Genomic DNA, 12,731 nt, shown 5'->3' with positions numbered 1-12,731 from the left:
AATATCCTCCGGGGCTTTGTTCCTCCAGAAGGGAATAAGGTACTCACTAGACCTCTAGACTCTAGAGAATGGTGTAGTAATAATAGTAATAATAATAATAATAATAATAATGACATTTATTAAGCGCTTACTATGTGCAAAGCACTGTTCTAAGCTTAATACAGGTTACACGGTGATCAGGTTGTCCCACGGGGCCCTCGCAGTCTTCATCCCCATTTTACAGATGAGGGAACTTAACGTGGTGTAGTGGATAGAGCATGAACTGGGAGTCAGAAGATCATGGGTTCGAATCCTGCTCCCACCACCTGTCTGCTGTGTGACCTTGGGCAGATCGCTTAACTTGTCTGTGCCTCAGTTGTCTTATGGGGATTGAGACGGTGAGTCCCCCATGGGGCAGAGACCGCGTCCAACCCGATTTGCTCGTATCCACCCCAGCGCTTAGTACAGTGCCTGGCACATAGAATGTGCTTAACAAATACCATAATTATTATTAATTACTACTATTACTAAGCGCTTGGGAGAGTACAGTGTAGCAGAAAGAGAAACAATATGCCTTACTGGAGAAGCACATGGGTGTGGAAATCCCGAGACTGGAATTCTAATGCCAGCTCTGCCACATAGCTGCTGTGTGACCTTGCGCAAGTCACTTGACTTCTCTGGATCTTAATTCCCACAACTGTAAAATGGGGACTAAATCCCTGTCCTCCCTTCTCCTTAGAGCACCGTATGGGACATGGACTGTGTCTGACATGATTGTCTTGAACCTATTCTAGCACTTTTCTGTTTATTTTATTATTGATGATGTGTATGTATCTATAATTCTATTTATCTATTTTGATGCTATCGTTGCCTTTCTGCTTGTTTTGTTTTGTTGTCTGTCTCCCCTTTCTAGACCTTGAGCCCATTGTTAGGTAGGAATTGTCTCTATCTGTTGCCGAATTGTGCTTTCCAAGCAGTTAGTACAGTGCTCTGCACATAGTAAGCGCTCAATAAGTGCAATTGAATGAATATAGGAAATGCTTAACAAATACAAAACACACCCACATGGGTCAGAGCACCTACTATTGACTTCCAAGCTCTAATACCTTGGCTAAGCTACTATATCTTCTGGCTATTTTTACTCGGCTGATAGAATAGGGAATGTTTGTTTTATGTTGTTTCATATCAAGCTGAGCCAAATAAGCGGAGAAGGCCATTGTCTCATTTCCCCCTGCTCCAAGATCTGAAAGAAGGATTTTTCGGCTTCTAAATCTTGCATTATAATCTGTGATTTTCAAAATTTATGGCACCATCTATTCAACATCCTCGGCAGTGCTAATAAGCCAATCTAACAGCCTAAAATCCCAATCCTTACCGTTTCCAAACATTGAAGAAAATTTCTGTCGTGTTTGAGGCGGCAAGTAAGAGCAGTATCAGAGAAATGGGTAGAAATGCTGAAGTTAATGGTTTTAAGTAATGAAAATGTAAGAGAATTTACACTATGCAGATTGTCCTCTAGACTGTAAGCTGGTTGTGGGTGGGAAACACATCTAAGAAACTCCGTTTTAGCCCAGCACTAAGTGCAGTGCTCTGCACACAGTAAGTAGTCAATAAATTCAATCGATCCATACACTTATTCATTCGGTTGTATTTATTGAGCACTTACTGTGTGCAGAGCACTGTACTAAGCGCTTGGGAAGTACAAGTCGGCAACATATAGAGACGGTCCCTACCCAACAACGGGCTCACTTATCCTATCCCTCCTTGATTACTGCATGTGCCTCCTAACTGACCTCTCTGCCTCCTGTCTTTCTCCACTCCATACTTCGCTCTGCTGCCCAGATCAGTTTTCTTAAAAAAGAAAAAGTTCAGTCCACATCTCCAGTGGTTGCCCATCCACCTCCGCATCCAGCAGAAATTCCTTACCGTCGGCTTTAAAGCACTCGATCGGGTCACCCCATCCTACTGAACCCCACTGATCTCCTTCTTCAGGCCGGCCCGCACGCTTGGCTCCTTTATTGCCAGCTTGCTTCCTGTACCCATTTAATATAATATAATAATATAATAATGGCATTTGTTAAGCGCTTACTATGTGCAAAGCACTGTTCTAAGCGCTGGAGGATACAAGGCGATCACATTGTCCCACGTGGGGCTCACAGTCTTAATCCCCACTTTACAGATGAGATAACTGAGGCTAAGAGAAGTTAAGTGACTTGTCCAAGGTCACACAGCAGACATGTGGCGGAGCCGGGATTCGAACCCATGACCTCTGACTCCCAAGCCCGGGCTCTTTCCACTGTGCCACGCTGCTTCTCCCTTTTCCCCAGGGCCTGGAACCCGCCCCCCCCCCCCCCCCCCCCCCCCTTCAATCACAAACCTTCAAAGTCATTCATTCATTCAGTCGTATTGAGCGCTTACTGTGTGCACAGCACTGTACTAAGCGCTTGGGAAGTCCAAGTTGGCAACATATAGAGACGGTCCCTACCCAACAGTGGGCTCACGGTCTGGAAGGGGGAGACAGACAACAAAACAAAACATGTAGACGGGTGTCATAATCGTCAGAACAAATAGAATTAAAGCCATATGCACATCCTTAACAAAATAAATAGTAAATATGTACAAGTAAAATAGAGTAATAAATCTGTACAAACATATATACAGGTGCTGTGGGGAGGGGGAGGAGGGGGAGAGGAAGGAGGGGGCTCAGTCTTGGAAGGCCTCCTGGAGGAGGTGAGCTCTCAGTAGGGCTTTGAAGGGAAGAAGAGAGAAGTAGGGTGGGTCAGTGGAAAGAGCCCGGGCTCTGGAGTCAGAGGTCATGGGTTCAAATTCCGGTTCTACCGCTTGCCAGCCGTGTGGCTTTGGGCAAGTCACTTCACTTCTCTGGGCCTCAGTTCCTTCATCTGTAAAATGGGGATGAAGATTGTGAGCCCCCCGTGGGCCAACCTGATCACCTTGTAACCTCCCCAGCGCTTAGAACAGTGCTTTGCACATGGTAAGCGCTTAATAAATGCCATTATCATTATTATAGGAAGAGAGCTAGCTTGGCAGATGTGTGGAGGGAGGGCATTCCAGGCCAGGGGAGGGCCGTGGGCCGGGGGTCGACGGCGGGACGGGCGAGAACGAGGCACGGTGAGGAGGTGAGCGGCGGCAGAGGAGCGGAGGGTGCGGGCTGGGCTGGAGAAGGAAAAAAGGGAGGTGAGGTAGGAGGGGGCTAGGGGATGGACAGCCTTAGCAAGGCCCCATCTCCTCCAAGAGGCCTTCCCCGATTGATTAAGCTCTCTTTTCCCTGCTTCCTGCTCCCATCTGTAATGTCTGTATACTTGATTCTTACCCTTTGATCACTTGTTATTCACCCTCCCCTCAGCCCCCTGGCACTGTTGTACACCCCAGTGCTTGGTACAGTGCCTGACGCGGAAGCGCATAACAAATACCATTATTATTATCACATATCCACAAATCATTTATTTATACTACAAACCCCACCCAGGGCAATTTCATACGCTAACGTGCCAGGTTTCCTTCCTGCGGATTGAACTCTTCCTTCCCTAACCAATAATTAACAGAACCTCCATAGAGCAACCAAATATGCTGCTTCGTTCAAATATTTGTCTTTTCCGATCGTGATTAAAAGTAGGCCACATTGGCTTTGCTCTAAATGTAACAACCCTAAAAGGAAAATGCTTTTGGTTTGTTTCCCCCCCCCCCCCCCCCCCCCCCCCCCACCGTTGGTGGCTTGCTGTTTATTTGCTGTGCCTATTTGTATAACTCCATTAGTCTGTTGTGTGACCTTGGGCAAGTCATTTAACTTCTTTGTGCCTCATTTACCTCATCTGTGAAATGGGGATTAAGACTTTGAACTCTGTGAGCAGGGAACATGTCTACCAACTCTGTTACATTGTACTCTGCCAAGCGCTTAGCAGCAGAGTGCTCTGCACACAGTAAGCGCTCAGTACATACCATTGATTGACTGGGAACTAAAGACACCTGGTTGACCTTCGGTATAGAAAAGATTTGAACATTTCGTCCTCTTAATGGCTTGTAATAGATGATCGCTATGAAAAAACAGCGTGGTTTAGCGGATAACGCAGGGGCCTGGGAATCCAAAGGACCTGGGTTCTAATCCCGGCTCCGTCACCTGTCTGCTGTGTGACCTCGGGCAGGTGACTTCTCTGTCCCTCATTTACCTCATCTGTCAAATGGGAATTAAGACTCTGAGCCCGTGTGGGACGGGGACTGCGTCCAACTTGGCTTGTATCAATCCCAGCATTTAGTACAATGCCTGGCACAAAGTAAGTGTATAACAAATATTATTATTAATAATGATAAGACCTAATGAACTAAGACTAATGATTGCAAATGCCTCTCCCTCTTTTGGCTGTTGAATTTCGGATTGGGTGCTGAGCAGTACACCTGCCGCAACCTTCCTTAGGGTGTAAGGTCTGCACAGGTCAATCTGTGGCATTATTTGGTTACAAAAGATGTAGAAAATACAGAACCAGTTGCAGTAACCCAAAGCAGATGGTCAAAAGAACTTTTATTGCCGGGAGTGTGCTGTCAGATGGGGTCATCAGGGGGTGAAAGGTTACCTGGGGTTAGATTCTGATAATAATAATAATAATAATGTTGGTATTTGTTAAGCGCTTACTCTGTGCCAAGCATGTCTACCAACTCTGTTAAATTGTACTCTCTTCAGTGTTTAGTACAATGCTGTGCACACATAAATACCGTTGACTTGAGTTCCTCAAGGTAAGAGCCCTCTCATGATGGGGGGGACTCCTCTCCAAATTCCAGGTCAGATAGATAAAGGGATTGAGGGTCAGTCGATCCATAATGATTAATTGAGCACTTACTGTGTGCAGAGCACTGTTCAAAGCGCTCGGGAGAGGACACAACGGAGTTGGCAGGCATGTTCCCTGCCCATAGTGAGCTTACAGTGTAGAGGGGGCGATTCTGTGTTCTCAGACGTAAAAGCGGTAGAAAAATCTCCTCGGTTTAGTGTTAGATAAGGAGAGGGGGTGGAAGAGAGCTCAGCGTTAAGTGGGGGTGAATTGTGTTTTCCATAAATACGATTGAATGAATGAATGACCTCCCACAGCACCTGCATATACGTTTGTACATGTTTATTACTCTATTTATTTTACTTGTACATATTTATTCTATTTATTTTATTTGGTTAATATGTCTCGTTTTGTTGTCCGTCTCCCCCTTCTAGACTGTGAGCCTGCTGTTGTGTAGGGACCGTCTCTCTATGTTGCCAACTTGGACTTCCCAAGCGCTTAGTACAGTGCTCTGCACACAGTAAGCGCTCAATAAATACGATTGAATGAATGAATGAATATTCTATTTATTTTATTTGGTTAATATGTCTTGTTGTGTTGTCCGTCTCCCCCTTCTAGACTGTGAGCCCGCTGTTGGGTACGGACCGTCTCTCTATGTTGCCAACTTGGACTTCCCAAGCGCTTAGTACAGTGCTCTGCACACAGTAAGCGCTCAATAAATACGATTGAATGAATGAATGAATATTCTATTTATTTTATTTTGTTAACATGTCTTGTTTTGTTGTCCGTCTCCCCCTTCTAGACTGTGAGCCCGCTGTTGGGTAGGGACTGTCTCTCTATGTTGCCAACTTGGACTTCCCAAGCGCTTAGTACAGTGCTGTGCACACAGTAAGCGCTCAATAAATACGATTGAATGAATAAAAGCCAGGTGAGGGTCTGCCCATTAGTTCAGACTGGTTTGTTTGAACCTCTTGAAATTTGTCCTTACTATATTTTGTGGCCCGAAGCCCTCTGCAAATTTTAACTTTTTCATGGTATTTAAGTGCCTCATAATAATAACTGTGGTATTTTTTAAGCGCTTACTGTGTGCCAGGCACTGTACTAAGTGCTGGGGTGGATAAAAGCAAAAATCGGGTTGGGCCCAGGCCCTGTCATTCATTCACTCGCATTTATTGAGCGCTTACTGTGTGCAGAGCACTGTACTCTCTGTCCCACATGGGGCTCACAGTCTTAATCCCCATTTTGCAGATGAGGTAACTGAGGACCAGAGAAGTGAAGTGACATGCTCAAGGTCCCAAAGGAGCCAAGTGACGGGGCTGGGCTCTATCCACTAGGCCATGCTACTGGCCACTTGGCCTCTTTTAATTGTGAAAGTCATTCCCAAAGTTTTTAAGGGCTTGCCTGGCTTACTTATGAGGTACAGTGGGGCAAAGAATAGCGGCCTTACTTATTTGGGAACCGCAAATAGAATTGCGTATCTTGGAGAGTCGGTGCCAAAAGGATGTATTTTTAGCAGAAGCGCGCCTAATGTCCTCACAGTTGCATTTTTATATTTCTCTTTCTCATCCACATCCTTTTTTTGTGTGTGAGCCCCCCCTTTTTTCCTTTTTTATTTCATGGTTTCTTCTCTGCTGCCCTTATTTTTCTAGCACTCGGTCAGTGGTATTTATTGAGCGTTTACTGCGTGGAGAGCACTGTATCGAGCACTTGGGAGAGGACAATATGATGTTAGTATTCATGTTCCTCGCCCACAGGGGACTCCCCGTCCGGGAGGAGAGACAGACTTGAACATACATAATAATAATAATAATGGCATTTATTAAGCGCTTACTATGTGCAAAGCACTGTTCTATACATGAAACTTCCCCTCTAGGCTGTAAGCTCATTGTGGGCAGGGAGCCTGTCTGCTAATTCTGTTGTTAGCGTGCTCTCCCAAGCGCTTCTACAGTGCTCTGCACATCGTAGGGACTCAGTAAATATCACTGATTAATTGATTAGAGGTGTGTACTTAAGCTCATTATGGGCAGGGAATGTGTCTGTTTATTGTGGTATTGTACTCTCCCAAGCACGTAGTGCAGTGCTCCGCACACGGTAAGCGCTCAATAAATTCAATAAAGCGCTGGATGGCTGAGAGCGAGGCTCGGGGTGAAGTGAAATTAGAGAAGGGGTCCCAAGCCATCCAAGGACGGTCTGTGAGTTGCCCTCGATCTCAGAGCGGTTAAGCCCGGGTACGACTTTGGAGCCCTGGTCCCCTCTTCTGTTAATCGTATTTATTGAGCGCTTACCGTGAGCAGAGCACTGTACTAAGCGATTGGGAGAGGACAGTAAACCAGTGTTGGTAGACAAGGAGCTCACAGTCTGGAGGGGACGATGGACATGAATATAAATAAATGTTACGGATAAGTGCCGTAGGCTGAGGGAGGGAGGTGGATAAAGCGAGCAAATCCAAGTGCAAATCCACATTCGTCTTTCAGTCGATCAGTGGCGGTGAGCTGCGTGTGGAGATTGCGTCCAACCTGATTAGCTTGTATTTACCCCAGAGCTCAGTATAATGCTTGGCACAGAGTAAGCATTTAACAGATACCATCATCATTTATTAAACCCCTATGAGAGCTAGGCACCCTACACTAAGCACTTGGCACATATTCCCTGACCTCAGGCTTACAATCTAAGAAAGAACTCATCCAGAGTGAAAGCTCGGTGTGGCAGGAAAAGTGTGCCATTGCAGCGTGGCTCAGTGGAAAAGAGCACGGGCTTTGGAGTCAGAGGTCATGGGTTTGAATCCCGGCTCTGCCACATGTCTGCCGTGTGACCTTGGGTGAGTCACTTAACTTCTCTGAGCCTCAGTGACCTCATCTGTAAAATGGGGATTAAGATTGTGAGCCCCATGTGGGACAAATTGATCACTTTGTATCCACCCCCAGCGCTTAGAACAGTGCTCTGCACATAGTAAGCGCTTAACAAATGCCATTATTATTATTATAATTATTATTATTACTATTATTATTATTATTATGTCATCCTCTCCCAAGGGCTTAGTTCGGTGCTCTGCACACTTAGAGAAGCAGCGTGGCTCAGTGGAAAGAGCACGGGCTTTGGAGTCAGAGGTCGTGGGTTCAAATCCCAGCTCCGCCAGTTGTCAGCTGTGTGACTTTGGACAAGTCACTTAACTTCTCTGTGCCTCAGTGACTTCATCTGTAAAATGAGGATGAAGACTGTGAGCCCCACGTGGGACAACCTGATCACCTTGTAACCTCCCCAGCGCTTAGAACAGTGCTTTGCTCATAGTAAGCATTTAATAAATGCCATCATTATTAATAAATATCACTGAAACTGTGGGAAGAGCAAGCTTAAACATTCTGGCGCTGCCAATTGCTTGGGACCTTGGGTAAGTCACTTAATTTATCCATGCCTCCCTTTCCTCAACTGTAAAATTGGGATTAAGTCCTCCTCTCTCCTACTTACACTCTGAGCCCCATGTGGGACAGGGACTGTGTCCAGCTTGGTAACCTTGTATCTACCTCAGCGCTTAGAACAGGGCTTGACACCTGGTGTGTGCTTAACAAACAGTATTAAAAAAAACAAAAATAAAAACAAGAAGCAGTATCAACACATCAGGATGGTAAAACAGGCTAATAATAAATGTTTAGGTAAGTCTACACACATACACAGGTTATATGAGTACTGAGGGTACAGCTAGAGTTAATTTGTGGCACGGGTGGGTATTGGTGCCCCGGGGGTATTTATGAAGCCTTGCTGGAGTAGGTGGGATTTTTGGGGGGTGGGAGAGGAGTCTTTCAAGATGGGGAGAGCTGTGGTCTGGTGGATCTTGAGACCCAACAACTCCCTCGTTCAACCCACACGTTCAGTCCGTCAGCTAAATCCGGTCAGTTCCGTCTTCCTGACATCTCTGGAATTTGCCCTTTCCTCTCCCTCGAAGCACGCTCATCATTCCCCTCTCCCCTCCCCCGCCTTTTTAAAGGCATTTAAGTGCTTACTGTGTGCCAGGCTGTGTACTAAGCTCTGTACTAACTACTGCATCTGCCTCCTTGTTGACATGATCACCTTGTATCCTCCCCAGAATTTAGAACAGTGCTTCGCACACAGTAAGCGCTTAACAAATACCATTATTATTATTATCCCTGCCTCCCGTCTTCCCCCCACCTCCCCAGTAGTTCACACTTCACTCTGCCACCCAGATTATTTTTCTAATTTCCCCCCACCTCCCCAGTAGTTCACACTTCACTCTGCCACCCAGATTATTTTTCTATCTTCCCACTCCTCAAAATCCTCCAGTGGTTGTCTGTCCACCTTCACATCAAACAGCAAGTCTTGACCGTCGGTTTACAGGCTCATTCAGGCAGTTCTCTCCTTCCTACTGACCTCCCTGAGCTCCTCCTGCAACCCAATCTTCACACTCCGCTCCTCTCACTACAACCTGCTGTCTCTACTTGAATCTCTGCCACCCTTCCCACCTTCAAATCCCTCCTAAAAATCACACCACCTCCAAGAGGCCTTCCCTGACTAAGCTCTTCATTTCCCCTCCCCGCCTTCCCCTCTCTGTATTTGGCTCTTCCCCCACTTAAACACTTCAGTACTCACCCCAGCCTCACTTAAATAGTTGTACACTTTTCTGTTTCCCCTTTCCATAATCTATTTTAGTGTCTGCCTCCCACCCGTAGCCAGTAAGCTTCTTGTGGATAGGGATAAATACCGACTCTGGTGTACTGTAGGAATAATAATAATTATTATTATGGTATCTGTTAAACACTATTTGTCAAGCACAGTTCCAAGTGCTGGGGTAGGTGAAAGTTAATCATGTGGGACACAATCCCTGTCCCATATCGGGCTCCCATTCTAGGGGGAGGGAGAATGGGAAATGAGTCCCTATTTTCCAGATGAGGGAACTGAGACCCAGATAAGATGAGCCCGCTGTTGGGTAGGGACCGTCTCTATATGTTGCCAACTTGTACTTCCCAAGCGCTTAGTACAGTGCTCTGCACACAGTAAGCGCTCACTAAATAACGATTGAATGAATGAATAAATGACTTGCCCAATGTCACAAAGCAGGTGATCAGCAGAGCCAGGATTAGAGTCCGGGTCCTCTCACTCTCAGGCCCATGTTCTTTCCCTTAAGCCACCTGGTTTCCCGAGCACTTAGTACAGTGCTCTGCATGCAGTAAGCGCTCAATAAATAGCATTGATTGGTTGATTTTTGTGGTGGGGAGGGGTTCCAGCTTAGGGGAGCAACGTGAACTAGAGGCGGGAGAGATGAGAGCGAGATCATCAATCGTATTTATTGAGCGCTTACTGTGTGCAGAGCACTGTACTAAGCGCTTGGAAAGTACAAGTTGGCAACATATAGAGACAGTCCCCACCCAACAGTGGGCTCACAGTCTAAAAGATCCAGAGATCCAGTTGGATCTCTTAGATCAAGAGATCTGAGAGATCCAGTTAGGGAGCTCGGAAGGAGCAAATCAAGCAATCACTTACCATGTACAGAACACTGTACTAAGCGCTGAAAGAGTACAATGCAACAGAGTCTATCGTTCATTCATTCAGTCATATTTATTGAGCGCTTACTGTGTGCAGAGCGCTGTACTAAGCGCTGGAGAAGTACAAATCGGCAACATCTAGAGACTGTCCCTACCCAACAACGGGCTCACAGTCTATCCCATGCCCACAACGAGCTTCCAGTCTAGAGACTTTCCCCATCAGTCCACCCATGGCACGCTCTCGAGATTCAGCTTCGCGAAGCCGCCTCCTCGGAAACGGACGTTATTCGGGGAGGATCGGGAGAGAGAGCGAGCTCAGTGTACATATTTATTACTCTGTTTTCCTTGTACACATTTACTCTATTTTATTTGATTTATATGTTTTGTTTTCCGTCTCCCCCTTCTAGACTGTGAGCCCGCTGTCGGGTAGGGACCGTCTCTATATGTTGCCAACTTGGACTTCCCAAGCGCGTAGTCCAGTGCTCTGCACCCAGTAAGCGCTCAATAAATACGATTGAATGAATGAATGGTGGATGGATTCGCTTCAAGCCCACCGACAAGGCCGGGCCCCCGGCGACTGCCCCTTTGCTAACCACCGGAAACCGTTGGGACGGTTGGATTTCCGGGAAGGGGCGAGCCAAAGCGGCGGTCAGGGCCTCCCGGCCGCAAGGCCTTTGGAAACCATCCTCACAAGTACTCAAGCAACGAGCCGGAATGTAATCCGAAGGCCCGGTGAGCACCCTGTTTCCGACAAATGTCTCTGCCCCCCAAATGGGACCTGTTTCCTAATTCCTAATTCCGGCTCTGCCGCCTATCTGCCGTGTACATGTGTCTGTGTGCGTGACCGTGGGCAAGTCATTTAACTCTGTGCCTCCGTTTCCTCATCTGTAAAATGGGGATTCAATTCTGCTCCCTCTTACTTAGACAGTGAGCCCCAAGTGGGACAGCAGCTGTGTCCAACCTGATGATCTTGTATCTACCCCGGCACCTAGAACAGCGCGTGGTGTATAGTGAGTGCTTAACAAATACTATAAAATAAAATTTAAAAATGATACAGGAGGAGACTACGGAAGGCGAGGATTGGAGGAAGCCCAGAGAAAGGGGCTGAGTTGAGGGTTTCGGGAGCCAAGTAAAAGAAGCAGAGTAGCTGAGAGAGACTTGGGGCTGGGACAGTGCTCTGCACACAGTAAGCGCTCAATAAATACGATGGAATGAATGTTGCCAACTTGTCCTTCCCAAGCGCTGAATCCAGTGCTCTGCACGCAGTAAGCACTCAATAAATATGAATGAATGAATCCCCCCCGCCCTACCTCCTTCCCCTCCCCCCAGCACCTGTATATATGTTTGTACAGCTTTACTACTCCACTTATTTTACTTGTACATACCCTTTTTTATTCTGTTAATTTTTCTTTTATTTACTACTCTATTCTATTCTGTTAATCTGTTTTGTTGCCTGTCTCCCCCTTCTAGACTGTGAGCCCGCTGTTGGGTAGGGACCGTTTCTATATGTTGCCAACTTGTACTACTTCCCAAGCGCTTAGTACAGTGCTCTGCACACAGTAAGCGCTCAATAAATGAATACTATTGAATGAATGAGCCCCCGCTTCCTCCACTTCCCACCATGCCAGAGGCACCATGGCACAGAGCCCACCCTCTCTTAATCCAACAGTGCAGGTGGTGCAGCCCCCTCATCCCCCTCTCCATGACCCCCGCCTTCCCCACAGGACCTGTATACATGTATATATGCTTGTACATATTTATTACTCTATTTATTTATTTATTTTACTTGTACATATCTCTTCTATTTATTTTATTTTGTTAATAGGTTTGGTTTTGTTTTCTGTCTCCCCCTTCTAGACTGTGAGCCCACTGTTGGGTAGGGACTGTCTCTATATGTTGCCAACTTGTATTTCCCAAGCGCTTAGTACAGTGCTCTGCATACAGTAAGCGCTCAGTAAATGCGATTGATTGATTGATTGATTGACCTGGACCAAAAACCATGTGACTCCCCCTTCAGCAGCCCGGTTCTTAGTGTGCGGGAGTTGTACGTTGCCACCGTGCAAGCTAATGAGGTGCTGCTCTGTTGGTAATTTGGACTTCCAGCACTTAGAACAGTGCTTTGCACATAGTAAGCGCTTAATAAATGCCATCATTATTATTATTATTCTAAAGTCTTCTTCCTCCTCCTCCTGTCGACCATCCTTTCCCTTCATGGTTTTAAGAGAAGCAGCGTGGCTCAGTGGAAAGAGCACGGGCTTGAGAGCCAGAGGTCATGGGTTCTAATCCCGGCTTCGCCAGTGGTCAGCTGTGTGACTTTGGGCAAGTTACTTAACTTCTCTGTGCCTCAGTTACCTCATCCGTAAAATGGGGATTAAGACTGTGAGCCTCACATGTATCCTCCCCAGCGCTTAGAACAGTGCTTTGCACATAGCGCTTAACAAAGGCCATCATTATTATTATTATTAGTGCTTAGCAAATA

The 12,731-nt window shown here is 46.4% G+C and overlaps 1 protein-coding gene across 2 annotated transcripts in view; it reads left to right on the top strand.

The window, feature by feature from the left end:
- The window catches only part of RMND5A (required for meiotic nuclear division 5 homolog A), a 75,290-nt gene that overhangs the window by 18,316 nt on the left and 44,243 nt on the right, over positions 1-12,731 (top strand). The gene's annotated exons all lie outside the window — the stretch shown is intronic.

This window comes from Tachyglossus aculeatus, chromosome 10 (assembly GCF_015852505.1).
Source record: "Tachyglossus aculeatus isolate mTacAcu1 chromosome 10, mTacAcu1.pri, whole genome shotgun sequence".
Classification (NCBI taxonomy): Eukaryota; Metazoa; Chordata; class Mammalia; order Monotremata; family Tachyglossidae; genus Tachyglossus; species Tachyglossus aculeatus.
This window is presented reverse-complemented; position numbering and strand designations above follow the sequence as displayed.